The sequence below is a fragment of the Anser anser genome (assembly GCF_964211835.1).
Source record: "Anser anser genome assembly, chromosome: 4".
Lineage (NCBI taxonomy): Eukaryota > Metazoa > Chordata > Aves > Anseriformes > Anatidae > Anser > Anser anser.
In genome coordinates this window covers 64,886,455-64,904,971 of record NC_139724.1, presented here as the reverse complement: position 1 = coordinate 64,904,971, position 18,517 = coordinate 64,886,455, and positions in this window count along the sequence as shown.

The window sequence follows — 18,517 nt, the reverse complement described above, 5'->3', positions numbered from 1 at the left end:
ATGTTCCTGCCACCAGTCTGAGCGGCGCATGCGCAGGAGCGGTGGTGAAGCCATATAGGGAGACCTGTGAAGGGAGGTTGCTGGCGTTGCCATGGGGACGGCGGGTGGGTGGCGGGAAGTGGAGCTGTGAGGAGAGGGAGGTGGGGGGGGCGGTGCGGGCTAATGGGGTGCGGAGTCCCCGTCACCAGGGCCTTCACCTCTCTCCCGTATTCTTGTCACTGGCTCCCTTCACAGTGCCACATGGGCCTGTGGCTCTTGGTGTGTGGTTAAACATGGCACCTAGGGGGTATTTGTCCCAGAAATAGCTACTGAGGGCACACCAGGCATTGGTCTGAAGTTATTCTGAGGGCAGAGCCAGCCGTTGGGTTTGGAAACCGCCATGGCGGTGGCCAGAGATGGAGCCGGCTGTGGTTACCTCCTGCCACACGGGCTGTGAAGGCGTATGGCCCTTGGTTTCCTTTTGCGGCGGTGTTAAGAAGCCGAGTCCTGCCTGCAGTCAGTATTTCGTCAAAGATCAGTCCTGCCTCATCCCTCTGAAGTTTGCAGTTATGCTGTAATTGCTAATAGCCGGGGTATTTTCCTGTAGTTTCATGCTATTTTATGACACTCAACTCCGGATACTGCTCAGGTGCTTAGCAAACTGATAGTTTATCTCAAATCTTACCATGAGGTAGAACCAGGTGTCCGCTTAAACGAGGACAAGTAGTAAGGAGAAACATGTACCACCTTCACCACTCCTTTATAACTTAAGAAAAAATATTTTTCTCTTCTTCCAATGCTATTATTATACATCCTGAGCATACCCTCAGTTCCGCATTATGCAAAGAGGTGAAGAATTTATACCTAATTGGCAGAAGCTCCTGAAATGGGTGCTGTTTTGTGCTTTTGTCACTGTAACTTGCCCTATTCATAAAGTGACCTAGTTTGGGGTTTTTCCCTTGTTGTGCCTGGTTTCCTTGCATTACTTTTCCCTTAAATGAATGCCTAGTAAAAATCAAATTATCCATATGAAGACAGATTTTTTTTGATGTGTTCATTTTTGTTGTTGTTAATAAATATATGAAGCTATACATTTCTTACTATGCCAATATTTGATAATGAATACAAAATAAAAATTCTGCATTTGCAATAAGGTGTTTTTGTGCACCAAAGCTGTGTTATATCTTGTGTACGTGAGTAGAACCTTGCATGCCCAAAACCATGACGTGGTGCTTGGGGACATGGTTTAGTGGTGACATTGGTGGCAGGGGGATGGTTGGACCGGATGATCCTGGAAGCCTTTTCCAACTCTAATATTTCAATGTTTACATTTTTTTAAACTACATTCATTCACAAAAAAATATTACCTCTCTCTGCAAGGATTGCATTTGTAATTTCTTAAAGCAATGACCTCTCCTCATAAATGATGGTCTAGGTTTGAAAGCAGCAAGTATGCCTGTGGGTACTTGTGAAAAGTGTAGGGTCAGAGTTTCAGAATTGATTTTTTTTTTTTTTAAGGTGTCTATATTATTTAAGGGGCTAGAAATCAAAATCTGAAGTAGACTAGTAAGGCTCAGCATGGCACGCCCAGAGCTTCCATTTTGTCAGCTTGTAGTGGTCCATGGAATTGAAGAAGAGGTTACTTTTTCCATTGCAAAGACTTAGTTTTTGGTAACTTGGTTAGCACATTAATAACTTTTTCCTGGCCTTAGCAATTTTTTTTTTTCACAACCATCCTCATACTTTGTCAGAGTCTTGGAATTTTTTTGAATGGAGATTTCCATTTATCTGGAGATGCAAGTGCTCAGCCTCTTGGAGAAGTATGGTCGATACATGTTTGGTAGCAGGTTTATTTGGAATGGTTGAAGACATTACTGTTCCAGCTGTCATTTGGCTCATCTGTTGAATGTGGGAATCTGCCACTGTCAGTTTACATCAGTATAGCTGTGGAGATGGTGGTCTTTGGCAGAAGGGTGGGCAGCTAGTGCTAACTGCTTCAGTCAACCAAACTAAATGTGCCAGAGAAGTCTGCCACCCCTGGGCTCAAGCTTGGCATGTGTTAGGACATTTCTAAGTATTTTGGAAAGCGAGGTTTTGCTATGTCTTTTTCAAGAGCATAAATGTGCCGCCTGCTATACTGTGCTTCATCCACATAGCATTAATCACTTAGTGACGATGGGGACATCATGTTAGGTTGCTTTAGAGAACGGTTGAATGTTATTATTACTTAGTTGGTCACAGACACATACAGTGGGTTGTAAATTATGTAATGATAAATTTCTGTTCCAGAAGGCTTGTAACCTACTGCCTCACTTCTCCAGGCATGTAGGTGTTTGCCATTAGGCATGTGATATCAGAGATGTTATTCACGTAGGGTTGAATACTAATGTTATGCTGGAGGCTCTGGGCCATCATTAGGGTAACAACATGCATAAATGACAACATTGCATGAAGAAGAAATGTGGATCTAGGGCTGGACTTCAGGCTATTAGCTAAAGAAGTAATAAAAAGTCAAAGATTGTGCTGTTGTATGGCTCAACACAGGGAATGTCTAAAATGCATAGGAACTTTTCAGATGTTTCTGGCACTATTTACCTTTCTCGTTTACTCACTAACAAATATGACTTGAATACTGATGCAAACACGCCCCTTAAATTTGCAGCTCAGCAGTATAGCCTCAGGCACACGTTAATAGCTCTTTAGAAAGTATTTCACAGTCTTTTGGTATTTCCACATCACTTAGCATAGCATTGCATTTATACGCAAGTTTTGTGTGATGCTGAGTAGCCATCAGCTTTTTGAAAAAGAATGTTAAATAAAATAGTTCTTTGTGCTGTGTTTTTTTTTTTCCCCAGGCTGCAGCTGGTTTATCACCATTTCCTGAGGTATAAATGGTGGAAACTGCTCCCAGTCACAGAAATGAAACCCAGAGTTCGAAATGAGAATTAGCATTACACATCATACCTGCTGCTACTATAACAAAAATTTAGAATGCCAGATGTCAGTAAGTCAGGGCTTTATATATTATATATAATTAATAAAATATTTATTGCAAATACCAACAAAATAGTCTAATAGTCTGTTTTGCGCACTAAGAAATACTGATTTTTTATTCCAGACAGACTCCTGCGGGATCAATATCAGAATGTTGGTTGTAGAGTCAATGAAAAAAGACAGACTGCAATGAGTATTATCTGACCGTGATACCCTGAAATAGACTGAAAGCTAAAAACTACAATAGTTTGAATTGTTACCTTAAAACAAACAAACAAAAAACTATAGCCCCGTGATCACGCAATATATAAAAATTTAAACTGTTGTTTCCCTGGGCCTCAGCTTATTCCCCCATCCATTGTTCTGATACTTGTGTGTTTCCATTCCTAGATTGGAGACCTGAACTAGCGTAAACCACATCAAATTTTTGCCAGGTTAGTTTTCAGTTAAATGAATGCTGGCCTGTTTCACAGTCCTGTTAAACGAGCTCAAGGGCTGCTGCAAGGGATTTGGAATGTATGATGGGAAGGTTGTGAAATGAGCATTACAGACTTAGGTTAGCTATGGCTGCTACTGAGCTAAACCTTGGTTATTTCTCCATTTTACTGGTTCTTAACATTGTCAGAGAGCCAAGAAAACCTGAGAGAAAGCTTCACTGTCATGAAACACTTTGGAGAGTAACCACTTAAGCACCTCACATGCTCCAGCTGGCATTTGTAGCAATTAGAGAAATGCTGCAGAATCCCTGTCTCCCTGTGATCTGTGAGTTGAAAAGAACTGCAGGAGCCCTACAAAGGTGAGAAAAAGTAAAATGGTCATATGTGGGCCTTTCTGGAATGGCCAAAGTGCTGCAGTCTTCACCAACATGTTCAGAGTTTAGTGTTCAGAGCATCTCAGATGCTCCAAAATGCAGGTTTATCTGTTAAAATATTGCTGTTGGTCCCCCTTCTGAAGATACAACCCTCTTTGTGTTTGAATCAATACAGATTTAGCTGGAGCTGTTAGTAATACAAAGATACTGCCTTGTTACACAAAGTTCTGGTGAATATGCTCAACAACAGTATTTATTTATTTATTTATTGTGAGGCAGATCTCAGTAACATTGACAAAAACTGTAAAGATTTCTAATATGCTCAGCTGCATAAAGGAATGGAAAAAGGTACAGAAAATTAAAATTCTTGGGGAAAAAGAAGAAAAAAAAAGAAAAAAAAAAGTTGTATAGATGTAGTCTGTGTTTTCACCAGTAATTTAGCATTCTGTTTTGGATATCTTGTCAGAAAATTTATCAGAGAAAACGTGAAGAGATGACAAAATAATTTGCAACCGGGGAGAAGGAAGGCGTTTTTGATACGTGATCAAGTTAAATTACACAGAAATTCAGCACAGGAGTAAAAAAGTGAATTTCAGAGGGCTGTGTAGTTACAAGTGGTCCATAGGGAGGCAATTAGATCCTTTTCACCCTCTTAAGAGGGCAGTCATTGAAATTAAAAGGCAATTGATTTAGAAATGATAGGAGTATTGTAGAATTAACACATGCAATTCTCTGCCACAGGCTGAGTCAAATGGCTTAGCTGAATTCAGTGACTTAGAAAGATAACAGGTATATATAACAGATTATATATACATTAAAATACCATCTGTAATTGCCTCAAAGAAAAAGAAGAAAACCAATTGCTTTCCTGATTCGGGGCATAAAGTATACACCATCTGGAAGCAGGTGTAAATTCTAGCATAAAAAACATCAGTTGACTGTGTTGCAGAAGTTTTATGTCTTTGAGCATATAGATTTGACTGGTTCCTGTAACATGATATAGGTTATGGGCTACTTTATTTTACTCTATTTACATTTATACAGACTGAAACAGATGAAATAACGATCTTTTGTAATGAGGACTTGGGAAACCATATGTATTTATATCTCCATATTTCACAACTGCCTTAAACCAAATTAAACGAGGCAGTTTACAACTGCCAAAATTGTCGAGCAGTTAAAGCTCCTCTCTTCCTAACCAGCTTAAGTGGTTTAAAAAAGGATCTTTACTACATCTGGGATCACGGGACAGAGTTACCATGTAATGGAGCACATTGTACATTTGTTATGACGACTGCTATGCTGTAGGTATTCCAGTGTCAGCAATGTTTCCATGCCTACTGCCACACAGGAGAAGCTGTACCTGTATTACTCCTAACAACAAAAGAAATATGTAGCTTCCAAAACAGGCAAGCTTTTGTTTCTCCCAGCTATGTATTACATGCTGTTTGTAGTTAGACACAGCTGCAAACAAAAGCTATTCCTTTCTGAGTGTTCATCGTTGATTTGGTCTGACAAAATTTAGTTGCAGTGCTGTTTTCAGCATGGCTAGAAATGTGGAAGTACATTGGAGACATAAATCCTTGAAATTTCTGATCATAGAAAGAGTTTTAACTATTACCAAAAAGAAATGTGTATTATGGCCAAATATGGATATTCTTTTTTTTGAACTGCATTGGCGTCCAGATGACACTCATGTACCCGGGACACCCTTAACAGTTAGATCATGTCCTTTATAGTGCCTTATTTGCTGATTCTCTTGATGCCATATGTGGCATTCAAATTTGACACTAGCATTTTATTTTGATTCATGGTACTCTTCCTACATGTTGGCTCTGATAACTGGCCACCCACTCCATTTATAGTTGTCACATTTTGCTGGTGACCTAGTCTCTGCTCCCTGTAGCATACCACTAATACCACTGGTAAAAGCCAAAATAATTCTGCAGCGTGACACTGCACACTGTAAGATACAGCTCTCCAAGATGTAGTAGCTCTCCTGTGCCATTCAGTGTACTTGTCTGGAATTGGTGTGCTCTTATTTTTAGCAACGTGAATCCAAACTGAAATTGTCAAAGCTGAAAGTGAATGCAGTTAGGCTTCTAAATAAGGTGACCTCATTTTCAAGTGTACTGAATACATTCATGTTCCTTCACCTCCATTCAGAGGGGTGTGTGTGTGTGTGTATGTGTGTAGCACCATAAAAATCAGATCTATAATAGAAACGGCTTAAAGTAATTGCCTTGAGGCACCCAAGATCGAAAGTGTTGATCTTCGGCTTTCTGATGGTAGCTTGTATGTAATTAAGGTTCCTATAGCATAGTTAATAATGTAAGAAATACTTATATCTTGAGGCACGAAATGGTTTTTCATTCTAACATTCATATTAATCCTGTACTGAAGGTTATTTTCCAAGAATTAGAAGCATAACACAGTTTCTCCATTCTACATTAACAGGCTGTATAGGAATTAGGCTTTGTTCTCATCAGTAGAGCAGAACTTTACTCTTAATTAAGCAAATAAGGCAAAGACTGACATATGCAAATGAGGAAGAAGCCTGGTAGTTAAAAGGAATAAAAAGGGGAAAACCACTTCAAAAATACAGTAGTGTCACAGAATAATTCATCTGACTGCATTTGGTGAAGAAGGATTCACGTCAGAAGATGTGATGGTGGAACCAGAAAAGGTGCAATACAGAAAACTTTACTGAGAGCCCTGAAACGGGGGCTGTCTCAGCTCCAGTATGTAAACAGCAAAATGTTTGTTCACATGGGAGATTGCTCAGTCTAGCAAAGGGAACTCTTAATTGTACAACATTTGTGAGGACATACTTTAAATGAACTCCAGCCAGGCTGGTATCATTTTCCTTGCGGTGAAAATCTGATTCTGAACTATTTAAGTAGCCTTCAGAGACCTTTGTCTTCCCTGTTTCTCTAAGCTTGTTTTAAAGTAGTGTCTACCAAGATGACCCCACTCTAAGAAGGAATCAGAGCTGCTTAAGAGAGAAGCTCCTTAAGTGGGATTAGAGTAACTCCATTGGTAACCAATTTCTTAAATGACTACACTCAGGGGATTCAACTATGTTAAATATCAGGAAACTTTTCCTGTTGCATAGGAAGGAGTTCTTGCGTATTCCTGATCCAAAATCCAGTATGTTCAGTAAGAGTCTTCTCAATAACTTTAGATCTATAAAGTCCAAAGCTCTATAGATTTTTTTTTCTTTTCTATTTCAGAGAGCTTTAACTAATGTTCAAAAGATGCAATGCTAAGTGACAGAATACAAATGAAACACAACAATGAAGTTTCATATGGGTTTCTTAGCTCTATTCACCTGTGTTCAGACATTGTGATAGTTTGTTTTTTTTTTAATGGTGATATTATTGTCACCATAAAAGCAGATTGCTAAATATAATTGATAATGATCCAAAATTCTCCCAGAATTTTTGGATTATATGTAGTGACTAACTTTCACAGAGCATAGAGTCAAAAGCTAAAACGGTCAACACTGAACTGTCTGGAAAGCAGTGGTGAACTATCTACGATGGAAAGACAAAGGCTTACATCCTTAAAGGAATTAAACATCTAAATCCTGTTTAAATTACCTTCTTTCCACTGAAACCACTGAGAATTAGGTCTTTAAATAGAAGTTAAAACCTATATATCTCTATGGTGTTGCATCAAAGTGATCACATGCAATATCTGAATATTACAGAGGAAACACCATAAGGAGCTAATAAGCAATTTGTTTTATCAAAGCATCTACTGATTGTTCTGCAATCCATAGACATCTTAAGAAATGGATTAACTCCTTCAAATTACTTTGGGCTACATAATAATCGGAAATGCAGGAAAACAGCTTTCAGAACTGTTTACTTTTGAGATTACAGCTCCGTGAATTACTGTAGGCATACACAGACAGCCAGATGCTATGAAATAAGGAAGAATTTTGACTTTTGAGAACTAGAACTCTATGATGTTATTGAGGATTTTGGCATGATTGTTCGTGATGGCATGTTTTCAGGTCTGTCATTAGACAACAAGCTTAACAGCATTTACTGCCAGGGACATTAGATTGTCCCATGGGTCTGTTTATTAGATAACATCTCATTAAAAAGGAAAAAATTCTAGAAATGATTGTGTATGTGACACAGTGCACTTCCTATAGATGGTCACATCTTCACTTCTGTCATGGCAAAAACAGGTACAATAACCAGTCTACTCAGAGGAATGCGTTATAGCAATGGTAATTCTTACTTTTAGCTGGAACTCTTAAAAATTGGTCTCACTTGATCCCTGCTTTAACAAGTTTAGGTGTGAAGAGTTGTGTGCTCTTATTCAACAAATATAACATGATTCACTATATTCTGTGCTCCTGACAACTTCCTTTAGAGAACAGAGAAAGAGCGGATGGAAATTCAGGCAACCCTGGTTATGGGAGTCAGTTAAATGAGACATATTCAGGGAAAGTAGCTTTGACTAGTGAATAGAGCAGGGGAGTCAGGACATGAGATCTGGTTTTATACAAACTCACTATAAAAAATAATAGAGCTCTCGTAAGGCTCCGTGAGATCCTCTGATGAAAGACATTTCATAAATGTGGAAAATTATAATATGAAGTAAACTGTCAAGAAAAATTGTCATGCTGTAGAGATCACAGGCATCCCATGACAGAAAAAAAGTGTGTCAAGTCGTTTAGAAACCTTAAGGATGCTGATGTGGCTCTTGCTAGAAGGGCAGAGCCTACAAGGGAGTGGGGTGTTGTGATGGTCCATAAAGCACAGCTGCATCCATGGTCTCCATGCTATTGAGTGAGGGCCGGATGCGAATATTTCTCTAACATGTTGGTTATTTGATAATAAAAAAGTAGATGTTATTGGAAAATAACACAGTAATTGCTGTTGCTATTGAAGCTGGTTATTTTTACCCCCATCTGCCATAATAATGTTAGGAAGATGATTTCATGACTGTTTCTGCTGGAAAACTGTCTTTTGGATTTACATGGCTTCCCCTGTTAGACACACCAGAACAAGGCTATACTACAGCAATTATCTTTCCTTACCAATTTAACACAGTTATTTTTTTCCTTGCTGACCTTATACTTACACACCTAAATGCCAAAAATCTCTATAGGCTTCAGTACTTAGATTTTTTTAGAAGTTTCTCAATGTTAACAACCAGCTAGAAAACCAGCTTTGTTTCAATCAGTTGTTTCTTTGTATTTTTAGCTATGGAAAATATGTTACAGATCCAGACAGCTAACATGAATGACTTTACAAAACCTGTTAATCTGCTAAAACAGCAAAAGGAAACATGGTCCTCTTCCATTTTTAAGAATATCAATGTGTTAGGGCTGACATTTCAGATTTTTTTTTCTGTTGCTTATTGCAGACTTTCTGACAGCTGTAGGATGTTTGAAAAAAAATTTTTGTTTGTTTGTTTTTAATGTCCTTACCACCTCCTAGAAAATGGGATAAAATATTTTAGTAGAAATAGCTGATTAGTTATTTTGAGGTAAAATATAAAAATATGCTGTTGAATGGTGAACTTTGTAGCAGGTCTCTAATATGTCAATGTACTCTGTGCACATAACAAATTTAATCTAAAATACAACACAATAGGTTGTGAAAACTAATGTAGATTTTCAAGGCAAGTGCTTCTCTTTACAAAAGAATGATCTCAGAGTGATTGGGAAGTACTGATATGAGGATTTGGAAGAATTAGTTTTTTTATTTCCTGTGAAACTTCTTCCATAAGATCTGCAAATTGTCATAAGATAGATATTATCTTAATATTTTCAAAGAGAAGTTTGCATTTGCACATTCAGAGAAAATATCCAGAAGAGGCATTTTTGTTGTGCACATTTTCGAAGTTATATTTATGAGAGAGAAAAGTGTGTTCATCCTGCCTTTTTTTTTAGAGTGGTTTAGGTGTAGAGGAAACGAGAGTTAAAAGGCTGTTTGCAAAAATGGGATTTGATCCATCTCCAAATGCTTCAAGTACTTTTTAAATTAAGATGCAATATACATGGTGAAGGATGGTATTATAAGCATTCTAGAGAATTTCAGTAGATTATTAACTAAAATAAAATTTAAACTCTTTTCCAGGTCTTTGGCCTTTCTTCACAAGAAATATCTGACTTAAAAGTGACTACATATTTGTCTTATCACAAAAGCAAGTTAATCTGTTACGGAGTTTTTGAAAGTATTCAGCATTATCTTTATAGTCAAAGGCAGTGGTCTTTGCACCCTTGACTTCACAAGGAGAAGTAATAAGCCAGCACTGAGCATTTTTAAAGCCCAACTTGTAGCTCAGAAAGATCTTGGCTATGTGACAGAGTAGTGGGAAGCAGGGCTCAACACCAAGGAACTCCAGAGAATGTTTTGTTCCCAGATTTTTAGACTTTAAATTTTACGAAGTTAAGTGTCTTGCAAGAACTGTTGTTTTACTTAATGTTTTAAGACATTAGGAACTCTGACTATTGAAAGCAAAGCTAAGGGAACAGGCAAAAAAATCAGTTTCCTAGTTTGCATTCAGCCCCTAACAACTAAAGTTAAGTTGCAGTTCAGAAATATCATCCTTATTAAAACCATAATGTGGTTTTATGAAGGAAGTGGAGAGAAGCACAGACAATGTTCTAGATTAGAACATGCCAACAGTATAAAAGGTAGTGCCAAAGAATATGGTTACCTGAGGTGAAAGATTGCTTGGCTTGAAAGACTGGCTCTTCAGACATGAAAAAGATTTTGTAGTTTGAAAACTATAAAAGTTGTGTATGGCTGACTATGTTCTAAGTGACAGAAGCCCTGAAAGCAAACTATGCTGTTAATGGTTCGGTAATATTAGTGAAACATTGAGTTTTGATGGGATAATACAACAGCAGGATAAATAATAATAAATGATTAAATTTTATTTTATTATTTATTTATTTATTTTTAAGGACAGGGTAACCGTAGCAAATACTTATAGTTTCACTGGTTTATACAGGAATTTGAGGCAGTGCTGAGAACTGACTAAGACTCCAGATATTTGGGCTAGAATTGTGTATATGATCATCTTTCTCTTTGGGATGTAGTGTCTCACAGAATCCCAGCATGGTTAAAGTTAGAAGGGACCTCTGGAGAAGATCTAGCAGGCTCAGCTAGAGCAGGTTGCTCAGACCAGATTTTGAGGATCTCCAAGGATGGAGACTTTACAACCTTTTTGGGTGACCCGTGTCAGTGTTCAAGCACAGCCAGAGTAAAAATAAAATGAAATAAAATAAAACAAAAATTAAAAAATGTTTAAATGGAATTTCCTGTATTTCCTCTTGTCCTGTCGCTGGATACCACTCAGAAGAGCCTGTCTCCCTCTTCTTTACTCACCCTATCAGGTATTTACACACACTGATAAGAGCCCCCTGAGCCTTATCTTCTGTAGGCTGAGCAGACTCGGCTCTCTCAGCCTTTTCTTATAAGAGAAATACTGCAAGCCATCAGTCACCTTAGTGTCCCTTTGCTGGACTCTCTCCAGTATCTCCATGTCTCTCTTGTACTGGGGGCCCAGAACTGGACACAGCATTACAGGTGTTTCCTTGCCAATGCTGAGTAGAAGGAGGAGAATCATTTGCCTTGACCTGCTGGGAAAGCTGTGCCTAAAGTAGTCCAGGATGCTGTTTTACTTCTTAGCAGCAATGTCACATTGCTGGCTCATGTTTGACTTGTTGCCCACCAGGATCCCCAGCTCCTTTTCATCCAAGCTGCTCTCCAGCTGGGTGGCCCCCAGCTTGTCCTGGTGCCTGGGGTTGCTCCTCCCCTGGTGCAGGACTTTGCACTTCCACTTATTGAACGTCATGAGGTTCCTCTCTGCCCACTTCTCCAGCCTGTCCATGTCCCTCTGGATGGCAGGGCAACTCACGTGTGCATCAGCCAGTCCACATCATTTTTGCATCATCAGCAAACTTGCAGCAAACGCTTTCCCCATCATCCAGGTCACTAATGAAGATGTCCGTAGTATCAGTCTCAGTTATGACCCCTGGGGCATGCTGCTAATGACTGGCATTAATGATCTCTTTGGAAAAACAAAACAAAACAGAACAAAACAAAACAAAAAAAACTAAAACAACCAGAGTCTGTGCTATTAGACAGAGGCTATGCTATTGTGGAAATGAGAGAATATTAGAAAGAAGCTATATGATAAAGGAAAAATCCTTTTGAACTATATGCTCTGTTGCCTGGAAGGATATCAAAATGGCAAGGTTACACTGTGTTCCTGTATTCATAAATTTATAGAAAAAAAAGGAGTGTGGAAGTTGAACAGTATTTTTAGCAGAGGATATGAGAGAATAACTTAAAAGCCCATGGTGCTGAGAAAAGCTAAATCAATATGCTGGCATTCTTATAGGCTCTGGGATTGGTCTACCCGCAGTCAAATTTTCTGACAATATACCTTTCAAATCTTGGATATGGCCCAACCATCTTCTGGTTTCTGGCAAAGTTTCGGGTTGATTTTCTAGGTGATTCGAGTTGTTGCTGAAAGTCCACTCTAGGGTTGAGCACAGTGGAGACAAAGCTATGCACCGTGTGGCTTTACATCCAGGAATAGTGTTTCAGGCTAGAAACCTCCAAGCGGCATAGAAATAGCTCTTGGTTCTGTCTGGTTCTTGCTTAAATGGATTTAATGAGACTGTGAGTGTTGTTCATTAGTCAGGAAGTCAATGATATGACTGGCTATGCACCCTCATCTACCCTTGTTCAGGATACCTGCTTTCCTATAGAGCAAAGGTGAAGAAATTCACTCCTCTGAGAGCATTTGACTTGAGAGTCAAAACTCATTGACTACAATGAGTTTTGGAATTACGTAAGTGGCTTGGTGAACAGTTACTGAGGGAAGGTTGATAGGATTTTTTATTATTATTATTTTGGCTTTATTTTGCTGTGTCTTGGACTGTGTATCACACGCTACATGTAAATTTTGTGTGTTTTGATAAGATTTGTAGTAGTAATAGGAAGTGTTTCATTGTATTTATAGACCAGGGAGAAAGACTGATTTCAAATTAACCTGTATGAAAGGAAGAAAGTTGCCAATATATATTTTAAAGCTTCATAGACTCCTCAAAAGAAAGACTTTCTTTTTTTTAATACTGCTAATACAAAGAAAATTACATTCTATGTTCCATCATTGTTGCAAATATATGTATACATAGAAATCTACGTCATGCAGTGATATGATTGCTGCTAGTCCTTAAGAGTGTCAGCGACTACCTAAATATTGCCCAACTGTTCTTTATTGAAAAGTTTTTGTTCCCATACTGAGTTTCCAGACATCTGTATGTATGAGCCTGAAAGGATTCCAGTATTTAAGGAAGATTTGCAAGAGTCCCGAATGCTTGATTTTAGGTTGTTATACTTCTGTAAAAGCCTGCTTATTCACTTTGTTCTGGTAATTGCATCCTGGGCCAGACTGAATGAAACATGGGCAGGAGAACAATGCAGCTCCCTGTGGGCCTTTGGTGGAGCAAGCAGAGGGGGATGCACGTGGAACAGGCACTGACAGCACGTTTGGAGACCAGGAGAGTTGAGAATAGCAACAGTCAAGTCTTAGGAGGGGACAAGAAGATAAAAATCTGTCCCAAACCATCCAGAGGGACACTGGGGAGATGATGGTAACTCAGCAAGTCACCAGAAGCTGTTGCACTGGAAGAAACCTTTCTTCCAGCCTGCAAGGCCTCAGAGAGAAAAACGTTTACAGGCACTTTATTCTGCTTCACCAGATTTAATCTCTTTTAAGAAGTTTATAGTTCTAGCCTACATTTTCATACTACAAACAGCCAAAGCCTGTTTTTTTGTGAACTCATCTAAAAAGAGGAAGCCCAGAGGGTGACAGGGCTCTGAGGACAGTAACACCACAAGAATTTAAGGAACTTAGGGTAAATTCACTCATGTTTTGCCTGGAAATGTTCTTTCTTGCATCATTATGCTGTAGGAAAGCAATTATGACCATATGCTCTTCCCCGCTGCCACCACGCCCCTTCATTTGAAATTACACAGGCACCACATTCAAATTTAATAGAATAGCCATAATCTAGGGCACTCTGTATTGATTTTAAACAACTTTCTAAATCACCCAGTTTATAAGTCCAAATATACCACAGTAAATTATGTGCTAAAAGCCTTGCTTTTATTTTTTTTTAATTACTTTTTTTTTTTTTCCCCGTCTGTTGCTATTCCAGGAACACCGAGGTTTTATGGTCTACAAAGATTTCTGGCAGATGGAATTGTTAAATCTTTCAGTTGCTGATCTCCTTCCTCTGCGAAGAACAGTGAGTTAATAGATATGATACATTTTCAGCCATGAACTTCATTGCCTAAAAGTTATTCTTTAGGACATCAGGCTTTGCAGGACTCAGCACTAGGAAAAGTACGCTGCAGTATTGATTATATAGAGAATCAGGTACCTTCATAAGAGAGTAGAAGTGGGCTTACCAGAGAGCTTTCTGCTAGTCATATTTTTTACATATATTTTGTGAACCTCTAGAGTTACAGTGGTCAATATTTTTGAATCCCTTGTTATAATTTGCTAAGAGCAGAGCTGTAGAACATATGGCTTTTGAGAAAACAGTAGTATGAGCCACCATGTGTCCCCTTAGGAACATTCATCTCATTCATTGCTCATGAACATTTTCATGGGATTTTGCTAGCCAGAAGTAGTTTTTTTTGTACCCTTTTTCATATACGTTATTTACCTAAACAATATGGACTGAAATAATCATGCCAGGTGAGGACCTTCAAATTACTTTGTCAGACCCTGCAATGCTGTAGGATCCTGATCTGTCTCCCCACAGCTGTCCTGGCCACGGAACCCACCAAGCCTAGTCTGCCCTTGGATTGACATCCTGGCTTGGCCTGGCCATTTTTTTTTGCATCTTCTATTGCAGCTGGAAGTCTGTTTCACAAGTTCAGTTTACTTTTTATGCAGAACTTTCTTCAAATTTTCTATCATAAACCTATTTATTACCAACCTATAATTGTTATTAACAAATTGTTCTCTCATTTAGGTAGAATTTTTCTTTCCTAACAATGCAGTGATGTTTCAATGATCAAATCAATTCTCAGTGCTGATTTGCAGCATTAAGTCAGCCAAACCACCCTTACGTGACAGCATCTCTAAATTCAGGGTCATCCTGGCCATCTTTCAGTTTGTGTCCCTCTCTAGGGCATGAATGATTAGAATGATACACATTACCCCAGAGAACACAGCAGAAACGCTTCACACAACACCAATATTTTCCTATATCTGCTTGAAATACAGTAATTAACACATCCAAAAATTGACTTTGCCTTTTTCAGAGTTGCCCTTCACAGGCAGTCTGAAGTATCTCATTACTTAGTATATTTAGATCCACTTACCTCAAAAACATGAGATTCCAGCTTATAACAGCAGTTTGTGTTATAAGCCCTCCCGGACACAATCGTCCATTGTGTACCTGTTGTGTCCCCTTTTTTCTTTTACACTGACAAAAAAATGGGAGAACAAAGAAAGTGAAGAGTAGACAGCAAATTCCCAAAGAGTGATGAGTTCAGGAAAATGACACAACACCCTAGGGAATGCTAAGCTATGGTTTTGAAGTGTGCATTGTAAAAAAATAAAAAAAAATCAACATAATTTAGGGAGAATATTTTCTGATCTAAGGAGAGGACTGTAACTGCCAAGAAACCACCTGTGGGCTTTCTGTGCTGCAGGCTGTGGAGAGACGTTCAGTTCTGTACAAGTGACATCTCACATTAGTCAGTGCATGAATAAGCACTGACTAATAAGCCCATCTTCCTGAGCTTTGCAAGTCTCCTTGTTTTTCTTTTTTTGCATAAATGTCATTTCATAAATGACATCTGTGTCATTTTAAAGAGTTCCTAATGACTTCTAGAAAATCTCTGCGCAAAGGATTGCCGCTGTTTATAGACAGCAGTTGCAGAAGGAGTAAATTGTAAGCACTAATGAAACAGCACACAATGATTTTACTTAAGAATGCTTTCTCTGCATATATAACATACACTGTAGATAAACTCATAGTAAACTGTGCAGTTTCTGATGTGTACCAATTTTAAATTTGTGTTAACATTTTTTTGCCTCAAGTTCCACATCAGCGTGCCTGTGTGTATTAGTAACTCAGGATGAATTCAGTATTTGAAGACTACAAGCAAAGAAGAAAGGCACACTTCAGGCAAGCCTGTTCATCCAAAGTGCTCTTTTTTTTCCTGCTTATACATGAGGCATCCCCACTAGGACAGCACAAGTATAAAACTTTTTGCATATTTAAGTGGAAATTCTGACATTAGATGTTTTCTCAAACAAGACTGCGGTCCAGGTCTCTAGGGAAAAAAAGACATACTTTCTACACTAAAGTCTGAGAAGAACAGCGGATTACATTAATAATAGAACTAATAATGCCTGGTTTTCTTGGCTTTGTGTACTCTTTCTACACTTGTCTCACTACATTACATTGGGATTCTCCTTCCATGTTCCCTGTGACATTCTTTGCATCTGTAATATCTCCAATAAACCTCACTTATCAGCTAATCATCATTTCTACAGAAAGTCTTTCTTAAATATTATCAAAGTACAGCTGTTTCCAATGTGGATCTGTGGTTTTTGACAAGGCAAAAAGAAGAGATGACTCTTGAGATTATACTGGAGCCTTTCCCTGAGGGACACTAATTTCCTCTCCCTCAAAGATTATTATGTTCCTACAGGTTTCACAACTGGTGAAACTTATTGGGAACTTAATTATCTTTGAGACTACACTTCTCTTTTCAAACCTTGCTGAAATTAGATAACTGCTTACGAAGTACAAGAAGGACTGATGAATGCATACTACAGTCACAAAAGCCCAGTTTTTGAGGAAACTGGCATGCAGTGATGGCTTGCTTCAGGCAAATGTTCAAAGTCTCAAAATGCAGCATGGCTTGTCTCTTCAGATACCTAAGAATAGAGAAATATTTTACTTATTGTTGGTTTACATTTAAGGAATAGAAAACACAGCACTTATTGAAGGCTGCTCCAATGCATCATTAATAAAAGTGAAGGAAAACTGCAGGGTCGTTATGGCTTCCCAAAGAAAGGCTAGCCACAAAGGAACATTTATAAAAGGTGTATTCTGACTGTGACTACACATCTTGTAGGAAGAATTGTTGAAAAAAATCAAAACACAGCACCTCTACATGCAATGTAGCAGCATTATTTGGTCTTTGATATAGACAGACACCATCTGATACGCCTCCCACATTCCAGAAAGCCTAGCTTGTCTGGGGGAGTGGGCATAGGAGATGATGACAGGCAAGCATATAGCAGGGAGATACAGCTCTTGCTTCTGACTTGGGCTTCAGCTTATGCCAAGGACCTTTCTACCATAGATACAGGATTTTGTGAATTTTTAAGAACTGTTTTCTCTACAGATTTGTGAGATTCATGGAAAGTGTCAGTAGACAAAGAAATGAGTCCAAGATCATCTGAAACTGTGCCATAGTCTAAAAATAAAAATAAAGGGAGTTTTTTTTTTTTTTTTGTCTCTCTTCAGTAAGCAGTCATGCAATATTAACTTCAGCCCAGCAGAACTGTCTGTGTGAGTGAGGAGACTGAGAAATGCAGACAATGCAAGAATTTGAAGCATGATTGAACCTAGGTAGATGCCAAGAATGCAGAATCGAATGAAGCCATGTCTTTGCCAGGAGGTCAGAGTAAATCTGAGGGAATTGCTTTCCCCTCTGGGTACTGGGCTAGGACTTTTCCGCAGGAACCATGGCTTGTGTAGGCACCCCTGAGTATGTGTTTAACTATTCTGCTGACGTACTTTTGCAGCTAAGCATAGGAGGCTCAAAACACAGGACTTCTTCCCTGTGGTAAAGCGAGGTCAGACATGTTCCCTGCAGTCATACTGCAGCATCACATCAGCTGATGCGTTACACTGTCAGGCACCACACAAGAAAATGCACCATTTTGGGTTACCAAAGATGCATTCTTTGGCCTCTCTGAATAAAGCAAAATAAAGCTTTGCCATAGCAGGCCCCAGTTCTTGTTTAGAGATAGGGGAAATACAAGTCTTTGTTTAACTCTGTTAACGTGACATTTTGTTTTGGCAAACCAGAATCTCCAATGCAAATTATGTGGAGTTTACCAAAACACATCCTGTTGGTTAAACTGATTCATTCCAGCAAAGAAAAGAAAAGAAAGCAAAGAAAAGAAAAATTCCTGTGATGATTTCTCTTGTATCATTCTGGGAACAGTTAAGAGTTCCAGGGGTACATGTGTGGAGTGGAGATGTTTTACTAAATCCCTTCCCTTAGCCGAAGAAATGAGGGAAGAATACTGGCAGTGCTTTGGGTCTGGCAAAGTTAATGTACTGCATCCTATTAAGGGTAACACCAAATCCAGTGGGATCATAGAACCAAAAGGAGAAAATTCCTTACAAGGAACCATTTAATGTTACACAGAATGTTATGCAGATTATTTTGAGAATAAAAATAAACATAATGAAGGTAAAGATATAGTTTGAGATGCTGCCAAAATACTATTTTGCTAGTGCTGTCTTCAGATCAAGGAATGTTAGTAAACTGATGAAAGAAGAAGTCCTTCTGAAAAATTAAAAAGTACATAATGGGATTGTCACAGTTTAAAGAAAAAAATATCAAAAGGGGAAATTAAGAGATCCATTGTTACAACTGAAGAGCGCCAGCTTTATATCTCAGTACTCTTTGTTTGAAA